The 14,560-nt window shown below is 50.1% G+C and overlaps 1 long non-coding RNA gene across 4 annotated transcripts in view; it reads right to left on the bottom strand.

The window, feature by feature from the left end:
- Positions 1-14,560, bottom strand: part of LOC125391782 (uncharacterized) — a 25,172-nt gene extending 10,612 nt beyond the window's left edge. For 3 of the 4 annotated variants that reach the window (XR_015001009.2, XR_015001004.2, XR_007229250.3), the window contains exon 1: positions 3,125-3,511. This is a non-coding gene — a long non-coding RNA (uncharacterized LOC125391782). Of the gene's footprint in view, positions 1-3,124; positions 3,512-6,265; positions 6,358-13,811 lie in introns of those variants that run through there. The other variant, XR_015001005.2, reaches the window with a different exon arrangement.

Below are 14,560 nucleotides of genomic sequence, written 5' to 3'. Positions count from 1 at the left end.
GTCATTTATAATAGTCAAACTTACAGTCATTTTGGGTTTTCTAGATATACAGAGATATATTTCAGTTAGATAATCTTCAAAACTTCAAAGACCTACAAAAAATGGCATTTAAATATTGTAATAACTTAGGGTTTTTCATGACAATGAGACACGTCTGCTCCTGGCAGCACCATCTACTTCAAGAGGAAGATGAGCATCGAAGAGTCTCTTTATGGAGTTTGCTAGCCATTTGGGCAATAAACTTCTCTTGACTGGACTGTTTGATGGTATACTATAAACTGGCCATGCAGGACGCACTGAAAAATGACTGCTGAACTTGCCAAAAGTAGTTGAGATGGTCCTTTGGGGTTCCGGCTGTACAAAAGAACTGCCAGACATTTTGCAGGACACAGAAGAAAGCAACTGATGAACTTTGTCAGTACAAGGCAGAGCAGACCTTCAAATTCCCTGCTTCACTGAAAAGTCTGTCAGACACTATGGGCCTGTAGGCTGACGATGGATGCCCCAACATTACAGAAGAACTTTGAGTGATTGTCCAGGAAGCAAAATGTCTCTGTCAATTCTAGAGTTTTGAAAGTTGCTTACAATGCACTTCCTGTTTACTTAGGTAATATTATACCCTTCTGGGGTCTGTGAAGACTTGAAGACAGATAGTTATAGCTTTCCATAGTTATGCTAAAAGATAAATTAGATATGAAACTTTACACTCACAAAGATAGGATAGATGATAGGGTATTTTATTTAATTTGCCAAATGTAAATGGACTAAATATTGTAACCACAATTCTTGCTTGATAATTGTTTTGTTATATGTAATTTTACTATGTTAAAGTTAAATCCTTATTTAGACAGAAAGGGGGACATGATTGGGATGTCATTCTGTAAATCTGTTGCTTCATTGGTTAATGAATAAATCTGTTTCGGCCAGTGGCTTAGCAGAGAATAGCAAGGCAGGAAATCCGAACCTTGTGGTAAAAATACAAATTAATAGAGATGGGTTAATTTAAGATATAAGAGTTAGCCAGAAATATGATTGAGCCAGTGGCCAAATAGTGTTGTAATTAATACAGTTTCTGTGCGGTTATTAGGATCTGCAAGGCCAGGAATGAGCCAACAGTCTCCCCTTTACACCTACGCAGCTCATCTCTAACTCTCTCCTCATCACCGTGTTCTCAGTTTCCATCTCCCTGAAACACAGGACCACATATATGTGCATAGCTGCTGTGCTGCTGCTGGTGCTGCCGCAAGATGGGCACAGAAGGAAGGGCACCCAAGTTATGAGCTGTCTGTAGCTTGTGAGATCATGTAGACATTTAAATGATAATTTTAGGGATAGGGAAGTAGTGCCATTGTAGATAGATAGATAGATAGATAGATAGATAGATAGATAGATAGATAGATAGACAGACAGATAGATGATAGGTAGATGAAGGTAGGATGAAGGTGTGTGTGTGTATGTGTGTGTGTGTGTGTGTGTGTGTGTGTGTGTGTGAGAGAGAGAGAGAGAGAGAGAGAGAGAGAGAGAGAGAGAGAGAGAGCAGGGAGTACAGTGAACATCATCCAACCCCATTTTCACACCCACAGAGTCCCCAGAGGCTAAACCGCAGGAGTTATAGCTCTGAAGGCTAGAGGTCCAAATGCCAGTCAGCAAGGGTTCCCCTCTTTCTCAACCCTTGTGTGCCTAAGCATGTGTGCGCCTCCAAAACTGACCTGTTGAGATCTTTTCTCCAAAGGAGATGGTGCAGAGAAATAGGACCTTGGAGAAGTGTGGTTGGGTCATGGGGTAAAGCTCATAAAAGGCTCCAGGGAGCTCCCAGCCCTTTCCACTGTGAAGACAGAGCTAGGTGTGTGTATGGCCTGACAAGAAGCCCTCACAAAGATCTTCTGTAGCCTTGAAGCCCAAGAACTGTAGGAAACCAATGTATGCTGCTTCTAAGCCACCCAGTCTATAGAACTGAGCTACGGATGACCAAGCGAACTGAGACCTGACACCTGCTAGGGACCATGCCACATGGCCACTGCACTCTCCTCATTCCCTGGACTGTTTAATGGCTGTCTGGCTTCTTATATCCTCAGTCACCCCACATTCCCTCTCCTGTCCTTGTCCTCTTTTGAGGACACCCTTGTACTGCATCGGTCCATGCTTTCCCTTCGCCTCTCAGCCAGCTTCGTTCATAGCTGCCATGGTTAGGACTTGGCCATGCGGGGGGGGGGGTGCGAATGTGGGGCTTCTGACTGAGGCAGAGGGCACTGGGCTCCCATGACTCCTGCAGATGTGAGCAGCTGTATAGACTGGCCTCTGTAAACTGATACCACTGCCTTATCTTCTTAGCAAGATTTTTGTCTCCAGTGAGCATCTTGGGGAGCTGGGCCTAGGGTGAAGTAGGGGTTTCTGGGTGACAGCATTTTACTTTGCCATCCTGAGAATAATAGTTCAGAGAAACTCCCTGGGCAGATCGTGTGTCCGCTAAGCGAGCACCCACCACTGAGTCACAGGGATCTGGCAGGTTTCTAGTTTGGTCCAGCTTGATTTCCTTAGCTTCTCTGCTTTACACATACAGAACTGCTCTCATGATCCTGCTGTTCCTGGGGCTTAGAGATGACACGACTGGTAAAATGTATACTACTTAACCATGAAGACCTGAATTCAACCCCCGGCACCTGGTACAAGTAGGGCATGGTGGCGTGTACCTGTAATCTGAGGAGACAGAGACAGTGGGTCCTGGAACACACTGGCTAGCCAGTCTAGCCTGATCAGTAAGCTCAAGATGCCAGTGAGACACCCCATCTAAAAAGAACTAAGTGATCAGATCTCGAGGAAAAGCAACAAAGTTTGACATATTAACATATACACCTGCTCCCCCAACCCCTCACAGGTATACACACATAATCGATAAACAAGTACATCTGTTCTTTTTCCATTTCAGCAAACCTGATGCTTTTCTTCTGATTCTTCCCAACCATACACAGGCCTTTAGCATTCTAGTCTAGCCATGGCTATGGCTCAGCCACTCCAGGGTCTGTGTTTCCTGTTTCCCACAGACTGTGACAGGACAGCACTTCCTGCTTCCCGTGGACCGAGCACGCACGGAGAGCAGGCAGAGCCCCCTCCTCCCATCACATACCTCTGGTTTGCCGAAGTGATGTCTCCTGCCCTTGTTGCCATAGTGACAGGTGAACAGTCTTGACATCGTGGTAACTGGTCCATGCCATTCTTTAGACATAGCCAGGACTGCCCTCTGCCATAGCACCGGGGTGTACAGAGTGGCCCAGGCAGATGGTGCAGCCAATATCAGATCCCACACCGTGGCTCTTACTCCTCTGTGTCATCAGAAGCTGGGGGCTTGATCCATAAGGGCTCAGCAGGGCTTCCTAGTGTCCTCCCCGGCAGGCTGAATGGGGCAACCTAGAGAGAAAGCATAGCCAATCACCTCAGAGTCCAAGGTTTACAGCAGCACAGGTAAAGAAGACGCTGGTGACTTGCCCAGAGTCGCCTAGCTGGTCGGAGACTGACCAGGGTCAGCAGCTTTTGTACCACCTGAATGACTCACCCCCAACCCTGCCCTCTTCTGTGGCTTGATATGTGTGGACCTGGAACCTTTGGGTCAAGAGTCTTGCCTTAAAAGACTCCCAGTGGTGGGGGAGGAACCTTCTGGAACTTTCCACCTGCTAAGGAGTGGCTATCAAGTGAAGTATGAAACATCTTCCTATAGGAAGAGAAATATTATGGACACTCTTTGAGCTCTCTGAGCAATGACCTCTCTACAAGAATTCCATAGCACCCAGCTCTGTACTACTGGACACACTGACCACAACCCCTAGGAAACCTGTCACTGCCCTACCTGGAGTGTAGGAGACCCTCAGGAGTGTTTGCTTTCCCTTATGATGTCAGTAAGAGCATAATAAAATGCAAAAATGATGGAATATATTACATATTTTTCAATGGAAACCACATTTTTCCCAAGCCAAACATGTGATGTTGAAGAAGAATGCCAGTGTGACTTCCGGGCATGCTGAGGTTCTTGGGGGCTCTCCGCTTCTGTGGATCTCCTGAGAGTGAATCTTTTCTCAGATACACCAATCCGTGTTCCCTTCAACCCTTGGCCTGAGGAATTCCTGCTGACTTCCACAAAAGGATTTTAAAACGTGTGAAACAACTGAATTCAAAATTGGACTTGGTTAAGAAAGAAAATGATTTCTAAATCCCAGAGGCTGAGCCAGAGCCCGTGAAAGCCTCACCCTGCCAGGCTGGGTGGGGACCCAGCTGCTGAGAGATGCTAGAATCTTTAGTGACCACGTCACACAGAGGAAAAGTAGGGTTTACTGTGAGTTAACCTCCTGGGGTGCAGAGAAGAGAAAGTCAGAGGCAGCACAGGAGAGCAGCGCTGGGTAGAGACTCAATGTGGGCAGGGACTGGATTCTGCTTCTGGGAGCTGGGAGACTTGGGAATCTTGCCCAGCCTAGCTGGTGTGATCTTCCTGACTTAGCAAACGAAAACATGGGTAGAAATCATTAACTTTAAGAAGAAATTGAAAGACAGTGGTTGCCTCATTTCCCAAAGAATGTCAGTGCTGTCTTGATCTTGGTCATCCATAACCATAAACTTCCAGGTCTTAAAATATGCTTATTTCACCTTGTAGGGCATTGAAATAATACAGTTGGTACAATTCGATGCACACCGCCCCCAAAGACGTGGCTCTCCAGACCCTGAGTGGAAAATGCTGGGAGGTCTTAATGCAGTGTCAAAACTGATCACTTCTCGGTTTTGCCTTCAGCAGGGTGGTGGTTGTCTGCTAGCCCTGGGCTTCTGCCAGCAGCCAGAATCTGCATGTGGGCACAGTCTCCCTCTACTTTCACAATTACCTCTGGGAGGCTTTGAAGCCCCAGAAAATGTCCCTAAGGGCTTGTCTGAAAAGCCTGGTTTTGTTCAGCCCGTCTATTTTCAAAGCTGGCCAGGAAAAAGATATGTGTGTAAGCAAGGCACCTAGCGATTAGCGTGTACACCTGGCCCTGCTTTCTTGCACGTTCCCAGCAATGGTAGGGAGTGGCCGCCTCCTCCCGGGACTCGGCATACCTTCTAGTCTCCTTCCTTCCCGGAGGCTGCCCTGAGCGCCCCCTGGACCTAGTCAGTACTAAAGAGCCCCCAGGCACAGTGTGGACAGAGAATCGCTGGCTGAGCTAGACCAGTGCTCAGGGAAAGCGCCCTCTAAATCCCCGAGTCTATGTTACTGCTCAGGGTCTCTGAAGTAGCTCAGGCTGCCCTAGAACTGGGCTGTAATCCCCATTCTCAGTGATTCAATATGTACCCCAAAACTCTGCCCTGGAAGAGCAGAGGAAGGAATGCCCCTGTCCTAGGTCCTGGGCTTTTCTTCTTCACTTTGTGAACATCAGAGCTCTCTGCTCTCCTGGAATGAAAACAGCGATTAGCCCCACACGCAACCTACAGGACACTGAGCATCCCTGAATTTAGATGGACCAGCCTCTGTGAGTCCCTGAGAGCCCATCAGATGGATTAAAGGAAAATACACTCCACAGCCATCAGCCCGCCAGCTCTGCCTAGCCTCCATCACCTGATGGCCAGAGGGGTGTCTACACCTGGACTAACTGAGCACCTGGGGTGGCCCTCATCCTCACAGATAGTCACCCATGCAGTGTTCTACCGCTGGCTGTGTAAACCTGTGCCTGGTGTGGCCTGTCTCAGCACTGCTGCTATTGGACTGCACACATACCAGGAAGGTTTGCTTGGCAGCACACAAACACAACTCCCCACTGTGTGCTGGCTTCTCAGCCGTAGGAAGTCTGGGAGATTAAGGTACAAGCTTAGTGTTTTTCAATGGGACTAAAGAGGCCTTTTAATCTGAAGTATGCTGGCAGTAAACAGAAATGTTTTATGAGAGCAGAAAAACATCTAATGTGATGTGGTTCTATGGCTGTCCCTGCCGCTTTTGAGCTACTGCCGCTTTGAAAAGAATAGGGCCAGAGGGACCATGAAGCAGTGAAGGCCACACTGTTGATCCCAGAAGAGGTTAGGGGGACACAGGTGAGATCAAAAGGCACAGAGGTGAGAGAGCTAAACACGCAGTAGGTCATGTGCTAAAACACCATGGCGTGTGTAACAGAGGGTCAGGCTGTACCTGATGGATGGAGTATTATGTGTGAAGCAGGAACTCAGGGTAGGGAGACTGGTGGATTGACTCCTGGGAAGCCTGGAATCCCACCATTGCTCAGGATAAGAGCCCCTGTTGGTGATCAAAATTCAGACCCACCGTCTCTCTGTCTTTGTTTCTGCAGATGAGGAAAAGACTTGGACCAGCTGATGCTCCAGCTTCAGTGGGCGCTCTCACCTGCACAGCTGAACCTGGGACATCATTTTATAAAGGTAGAAGATACATGTTACTCTTGTCCGTGTTGTTTTTTGCTGGGGCAAGTCAGTTATTTAACAAAAGCAGCAGTCATAGGCCAGCAACAATGTTTCTTTTGACAGAACCACAGGCAGTTTGTCCTCAGAGCTTCCTTCTGTCTCTTCTGTTGCAGACAGGCACAACCTCCGCTGCCTCGGGGCTAGAGACACTGAGAGTGAAATTAAACAGCATGCTTTGTCTTTTCATACCCCTTGGGTCTGAGGTGTGAATGACACCCACGCTTGCCACAGACTCCATCCATAGCAAAGGTTATCAGAGAGCAAAGAGGGCCTGCTGACCTGCAGGTTACACGGACAAAGGACATCCAGCAGCAGGGGCCAAGGCTCCCACAGAGATCTCCTTTTCTTAAGTTAAACAGTCAATTAAACAGGGCTGGCTGAAGAGCCACACCAGTTAACCATTAAACTGGGGAGGGAAATCAACCCGCTCCTGCTCCCTGGACCACGCTGGCTGGAGCGTGACCTGTGGGTGCATTCTGGGGATCGTTCATCCAGACTGGGAAGGCAGAACGGGCATGGTTGTGTTCATCAACCTTGAAGGAGAGCCACATCTATGAGCCTGCACCCTGAGCTTCTTCACGGCTCTCTTGTCTTTGATGACAGTCAGAGGAAGGAGTTCGTGGGGACTGGCGAGGACGGACTTGCCTCTGGACCCAGGATGAAGAGTTCTTTTACCTGCCCTTGGGGTGTTCCTGGAGAGTTCTGAGCCACAGAACAAAGTTAAGAATGTAAGAGATAGGTGCTCAGAGTTTGAAAGGACAAGGACACTTCTAAATCCAGACAGTGACAGCAAGCACCCTACATTGCTAGCAAGACTGTTGCCACTGTGGCACAAAGAGAACCCCAGGGTCCCTCACAGCCTTTTCCTTCTCAGAATCTCCATGACTAAGGCGGCTAGAACTAAAGCAAAGCCCCAGAGCGTGTCTTTCCAGGCAATACGGAAACCATGTACGCAGTTCCGGGTCATGGCTTCTACCAAGTCCCCACACTGGGCAGTGTGGAGAATTGATCCCTCCATCAAAAAGAAAGAAGAAAACTCTGGAGGCTGGAGAGGTGGCTCAGCAGTTAACGGAGAACTGCTCTTGTGTGCGGTTCCCAGCTCATGACTGCCCGTGACTCTGGTTTCGGGAACTCTGGCACCTCTGGTCCACTTGCGCACTTGCATACATGTTCACACCCATAGGAAGACACACATACATACATATAATTAAAACTAATAAAATTGAATCTAAAAAATAAAGAAGGAAATCTCTGGAACTTCAGAGATGAGGGAAGTAAAAGCAATAGCCATAATTCTCCCAGGCTGCTGTCCTAAACACAGACAGGACCAGCTGCCAGCACTGGGGTCCCTGATCCAGAACCCAGGGTCTCCAGACCCTCGTGCAACACCTGAGCCCCGGGCCAGGAACAACTCTGAGGGGCAGTGCCTGCCTGCTGCTGCTCCCACAGCAGAACCCAGCCCCGCCTCCCTGGCTTTGAGGTGGAAGATGGAACCCGTGCAGGTAGAATTAACACACACAATGGAGCCAGGGTGATTAACGAGTTTGGATGGAAAGGGAAAATTGGAGGAAGCAGAGCAAATGCTGCCACCGGGCCTGTAGTTACAGTTACCTCCCCGAAGACAGCAGGCCTCCGCAGCAGGCCTACCTAATGGTTCCTGGGTAAACAGGGGGCTTAGAAGGAGCAGCTCCGCCCACTCTGCCCTGTTCAGACTTGTTCCCTCCACAGAGGAGCCTCCTAGATCACAGCTATGACGGGAGTTGAGCGAGTAATTCAGCATGTGGAATACATTGCTTCACTTGCCCACATGATACTATTTAAAGGTAGATTTTTCTTAGGCTGTGTGCACGAAAGAGTTGGTTTTTGGGTTTTGGTTTTTTTGCACAAGGCTTTTCTTAGGAAAGGGGGTGGGGAGGAAACAGGATCCAGGTGAGGTTTGGGTCCTCAAAGAGAGCTAGAACCCATTTGTGCTTCCTCTGCTTTGAAGCCATCACCTTGAAGCCCTGCTCAGGCAGCCAAGCGGTTAACCTGTTTCATGAGAAAGAGGGGCTGTGTTTGGCAGCCAGCAAGGCCCCTTTGTAGTAAGATCTCTTATCAGGACCCACAGGTCCACAGGGCAGTGGGGACCTGAATGCCCTGGTTTCTGTGGCTTTTAAAGTGAGCCCTGGATGAAAGTGTCTCTGGACCGGCAGGGCTAGGGTTGAGAAGATAACCAACTGGATGTTTCCTGAAAGACATTTTCCAGCCTCTGAAAGAACAGAGGTGCTTTCAGCTTCCAGAAAGGCGACTTCGTGGGGCTGCACACAGCACGCACAAATTGCCCTGTGTGTGCGTCCTACCATGCCCTCCCAGCGAAGGTGGAGTACAGGGGTTGGTCCCACACCAGAAGCCTCACTCGGACTTCCTCTGGGGCTTTTGTGCAGCTGTGTGCTCTGTGTTAGCAACAGGAAGAATGTCTGGGAAAGGGGCACGCGGCCTCCCGCTGGGGGAAGCATTGTATTCATTCTGCAGAGGCAGAAATATCAGCTCACTGAAAATGAAGCAGCTCCATGTAGTGGGATATGGTGTGTTATTCCTTGAACAGCAAATCCAGAGACCTGCTCTGCCTTCTGTGGCCACCATAGATGGTCAGTGTATGTCTACCTAAGGGCCAGGGTTGGTCGGGCTCAGCCTTAGCCTATGGACAGCCCCACGTGCCTGTCATTTCCCACACCATGTGGAGAGACACCAGGGCACAACTGCTGCTTCTCGACTGCCGCTGATGGTCGTCGCGTGGCCCGGCTCTGAGGTACCATCGCTCCTGGGCCTGGGAGAAGATCCCACCCAACCATCTGGCTCCATCCAGTATGGGAAACAGATGGTGCTGAGCTCTGTTTAAACTGAGCAATGCTCTTTTCTCATCTCATGGGCGGACTGTCTCTTCCTTCTGTGTCCTGGGTGTAAGCTCCTCCACAAAAAAACTCACATCCTACAGCCTGGCTGCACCTCACTCTGGTTGGACACCTGGGTGGGCCAGAGACGGCATCGATTACTGACTTGACTTTTCTAAAAAAAAAAAAAAAAAAAGAATCCCACCCACCTGGCCCGTCTGGTAGGAACACCTAGAACAAGAGTCTCCTCGGTCATAATCAGAAGGCAAATTGCAGGGGGGTGAGTGAAATATGAATTATGCACTTTGCTGGCAAGTAGGCACAAAACAAGAGGCCGATTCATCCTTCCCCAAAGCTTGTTATGAGGACCAGGAGTTAGCACACCCTGGTTGTTGGTCTGTTGAGCTGGTTGACAGAAGAAAACAGTGGCCTTGGCGACCTGTCTCTCATTGGTGTTCAGACTTAGGCATGAAACCCACACACCTATGCTAATGAGATAGTTGAAGTCTTCTGCCTGACCAGTGACAGACAGAACCTGCTCTTTGCTTTCTGTCACTGCGATAAAACATTCCGACCAAAAGCAATGGGGCGGGAGGGGTGGTATTTCAGTTGACATTTCCAGGTACCAGCCCATCCTTGAGGAAAGTCAGGGCAGGCGCTCAAGGCAGAAGCCTGGAGGCAGCAACTGAAGCAGGGATCACCAAGGCGCACTTCTTCCTGGCTCCCTCCCAGCTCTCTCTTTTATACACCCCAGGGCCATCTGCCCAACCAACAGTACATCTCACAGTGGGCTGGGCCCTCCTACATCAGTCAGTAACCAAGACGATTCGGCACTGATATAGCCACAAGTCTGATTTGGACGGTCCCTCAGTTGAGATTTCTTCCCAGGTGATGCTTGGTTGTGTCAAATTGTCAACAAAAACTAACCAGGATAGCACCAGTCCCCGGCTCCGACATCCACTAATGCTGCCTGTTTCGCGACTAAGGGAACAAGATTCTCTCACACATAACAAGATCCCAACTGTGCAGACTCTACCCTGCCACCCCACTCCAAAGGGCAACCAGAGCGCCCTTGGTAGAACACGCCTACTTGTCATCACCCCACAGCAGCGAGGCTGTGTGCCTGAGTATGTGTTAGCAGTCTGTGTGTTGTGAGGATGTGGGGGTGGGTAGGTATGGTATCCGTGTATATACTGTGTGGCGTGTGACACACATATGTGCAGTGGTGTGTGTTATATCTGGATGTGGGTTTTAGTGGTATATATGGTGTGTGTGTGTATGTGTGATGTAGTGTATAAGTGCACGGTGTTTTCTATACGCGCATAAAGACAGTGCATGACAGCCTATGATTTCCTGGTGGCCAGAACACTCCAGGTACTGTGGCAGCTTCCTTAGTCTTGAGCAAAGTCTGGTGCTCTGCAATCACTGCTTTCTTTAAAAAAAATGGAAGCCTGTGGGCTAAGAACTCAGAGATCTTCCACAGACAGAAACCCCCAGAGGTATGATTCTGGCGTTGCTGAACGTACAGGTGGTCTCAGTGGACACGGATCTGCCTTGGCAGCATGACTTTCAGCCTCGAGTGGCACCAGGTGGCACCCCAGAATGAGCCTGATGGCAGAGAGGCATCCTTGGCATTCACCCCAAACACCCCAGAGAATGGCAGACTCTGGCACTCAAACTCTTGGTGTCCATCATCACTACCTGTGGTTCTCACACTTGCTCTGGCAGCCTGGGGTGGGATGGGGCTGTGTGTGCTGTGTGGAATCCTCGCCACTGCTTCCAGGATCGGCACAGACATGCCTACTCCCGCTAGAGACATACAGGCTGTGCAAGCCCTCGTTTCCCAACTGGGCTTCCCACTACCGTCGAGAAGAGCCAACTCTGATTGGAGTCCCAACAAAAGCAGCCCCATTCCCTGTGGTCTGAATATGAGCATAACGTGAAACCAATGCCTTATAATGAAGACCTAGGCTCGAGAACAGGGAGGCAGGTATGCTCATACTGTCCTAATTCCAGGGTACACACCTCCTGTGAACCCCCCCCCCTACACACACACACCTCGGCCTCGCCTTTCGCCACGACTGACTTTCTTTGAATTCTCATTTCTCCTGCAGCTGTTGAACTTGAGGAAAACCTGCTGGTCCAAAATCTCTGCCTCCTGTTACTATTGCACAAAGCCCAGGGGATGCGCAGAGTTCCTTGAGGCAAGACCATCCCAGGCCCTGCACTCCTGGTGTGCTGCAGAAGGCAGGCTTTCTCCACCCCCAGGATCCCTGTGTCAGGGCGGAGTGACAGTTCCCCGGAACCTGTGCAGCCTTACTCCACAGCCCACTCAGCAGCACCAGATACTATATGAGCCTTGGGATCCTGGCTCGGACTCCTGGGTCCTCACTAAGGAGAGGATGCTCCTGATGCACCCTCATCACACAGCACCGTGTCTCAGGCAGGAGGATAACTGTTTTCCCATAGCCCACTCGGGTTTCTAATATTCTCTTACTGGGGTGCCGTCTGTTTGCCGGGCTCCTCCCCTGCTGTGTCCTTATGGAACCCACACTCAGGCGGGGGCTGAGTCTGCCACCATTGCTGTTGTTTTGCTGTGACCCTATTGACACACTCTAAAAGCAGAAAACAGATGCCCTGGCCATGTCCCCTGCCTCTTAAATAAACAAGAGCGGGGCAGATGAGCCCCTCGTCATGGCTGTGTTTCCATGGGTTCCTTCTCCTAGAGAAGAAAATAGGAGTTGAGGGAAATACAAAGCAGTTATCTCTGGCCTTCAGTTCATGTAGCAGTCCCACACTGGAGCCCCAGCAAAGGTGCCTGCCACCCACAGAGCTGAGGGCTCCTCAGGAGCACCACCTAGCTCCTACAGCCTCCTGGGTGGGGCACAATCCGAGAGGCCAAGGACACACTCCAGGTGCTTTCACTGGGGCCTCAGCTTTTGTCTGAACCCTCACTCTCTCTGTCTCTCTCTGTCTCTCTCTGTCTCTCTCTGTCTCTCTCTGTCTCTCTCTGTCTCTCTCTGTCTCTCTCTCTCTCTCTCTCTCTCTCTCTCTCTCCTTGCTCCTGACCTTTTTGCACGATTCCAGATTCTTTCTGGTTCCAGGCTGACCAGACTCTTGACAAAAACATCTTTACGCAGGTCTTAGTCCCAATCATATTCCCCAGCAGCTACGACATCCCGTCCCCAGAGAAAGTGAACTCACACAAAGATGAGAGGTGCCCAGCTCTGAGGTTGATACAATGACATTGCTCCCTCCCTCCACATTCTTGAAAGGCTTCCTAGGTCCTGGCAGGTTAGGGTGAGAGAAAGTTGTATGGAGGAAGGGCTGGCATTCCCCATTTCCCACTCTGTGGGTACTTTCCCCACCCACCTCACACACCCTTGAGTCTCTTGGCCTCCGAGAGAGGACTGTCTTGGACTCTCCGGGCTGTGGGTGCACCTAGAGCTGAACCAGCTATGTCACGAGAGGAAGTCTTTAGCCAGGGACTGGAGGTTGGGAGAGGAAGCATGAGGCTGCCGATCCTGAGGTGACCGTTCTCTTGTGTGCTGAGCTCTCCGGAAAGGAGCCTTAGCTCCTCTGTCAAAAGACTCTGGCTTACTTTGGTCCTTCATTTTCAGTTGTAGGAAGCTGTCCACCTCTGGAGAGTTTGGAGTCAGACAAGATGGCGCAGGCCTGTCAGCCCAGTTGTTCAGTAGGAGGCAGAAGGATTGCAAGATTCTATGCCATCTTGGGCAACTTAGTGAGACCCTGCCTTAAAATAAACCAGGGATGATGGTGGAGCTCAGCAGGAGATGCTTGACTGGCTGGTGGGGGCCCTCTGTTCAATCCCCAGTGTCTGTTTTGCCAAGAAGCATGTGAAAGGAGCAGAGACCTGCAGATGGGGTAGGGACTCTAAGGACTGCTGGCTCTGGGGTCAGAAAACAGGCTGTCCCCTCCCCGCTAGGAACCTCAGCATGAGTGTCTACAGCCCCAAGACCCCAGCAGGGCACGCACAGCTGCTCGGGGACCCGGTTAATTTTTAAAACTCCTGTGACCTCTCGGAGCCTCCTGAAGAATAAACAGCTTTAATTATCCCCAGCGCTGTGCCCAGGGATGAGGTCACAGAGGTCAAGAGGAGAGGGTGGGCTCTTCCACGGGACACAGCAAGGACTCACTTTAAATAAATACTTTGAAAACCAGGATTGAAAGCAGCCTTCACCTCTACCTGGGGGCCAGTTGGTCTGCAATTGATTCATTTTCAGACTCTTATATCAGCAAGCAGACTTAGAAATGCCCTCTAAGCCTTTCTAACCCAGGGGTTCTTCAACTTGTGGAAGAATATGGAGAAGGAGGTTTGCAAAGGACAACGCTATGTCCCTCTCAGTTGAGCTGTATTTGAGTCCCAGGAGAGACCCATTGCTGTAGGAAACTATTTAAATTTTGCCTTACATATTTTTTTAATATTACAGCTAATGAAACTTTTGTTTGAATTAGTCATTTTATGAACTAGTCGCTTTCCAGAGAGATGCCAAAGCTCACCTGCTCTTGGTGCCACTCAGCCACCCCTGGGTCTCTGGCTTTGCTGCTCCAGGGTGATCCACTCCATTCTTGAGCACATCAGCGGCTCAGCTCATAGTGCTGTCTGGGGCAGATCCTGCAGCTTCCACATGCCCGGGTGAGCGCAGCCCCTTGAGCGGCGCCTGGTGGCATGAAGAGTCAAGGGTAAGCCTTTGGTCTGGTTTTACTGAAAACATGACATCACACTTGGTTCAGGAGGCCTGGGTCAACAGTGGCCATCCAGAATCTTCTGTTTGTGTCACTTGGGACCCAAGCCAAGGCCAAGGGCTCCCGTGACCTTCTGCACATCCATTCAGTTGTCCAAGGAGCTCTCTTCCCGTTCGGGCCCCAAGGAGCGGTGCCCAGGGTAATAGGGCGACCTGGGAGGCTGTGGGGATAACCAGAGAGGACACACACTGAGGCACACTGCGTGTTCCGTCTCTGCTTAACTTGTTATCTCAGTTTCGCAGAGAAATCCTGTCTGTGCTCACCTCCCTTTCAGTTCACAATAAGCACCCCTGCTTTAGTCTCTATTGTTACAAATGGATAGACAATCACTGTAGAAAATTCAGAAAGGGTGAGTAAGAAAGGAGGAGGTGTGGGGAGAGGAGAGAAAAAAGAGAGCAAGGGAGAGGAGGGGAGAGGAGAAGAGAGAAAAGGAGGGAGGAGAGGGGAAGGGAGGAGAAACGAGAAAGAAAAGGAGGGAAGTGGAGGGGAGGAAAGAAAGAGGA

The sequence above is a fragment of the Myodes glareolus genome, chromosome 1 (genome assembly GCF_982192425.1).
Source record: "Myodes glareolus chromosome 1, mMyoGla1.1, whole genome shotgun sequence".
NCBI lineage: Eukaryota > Metazoa > Chordata > Mammalia > Rodentia > Cricetidae > Myodes > Myodes glareolus.
Note: the sequence above shows the minus strand (reverse complement) of the source record. Positions and strands in the feature narration are given on the sequence as shown.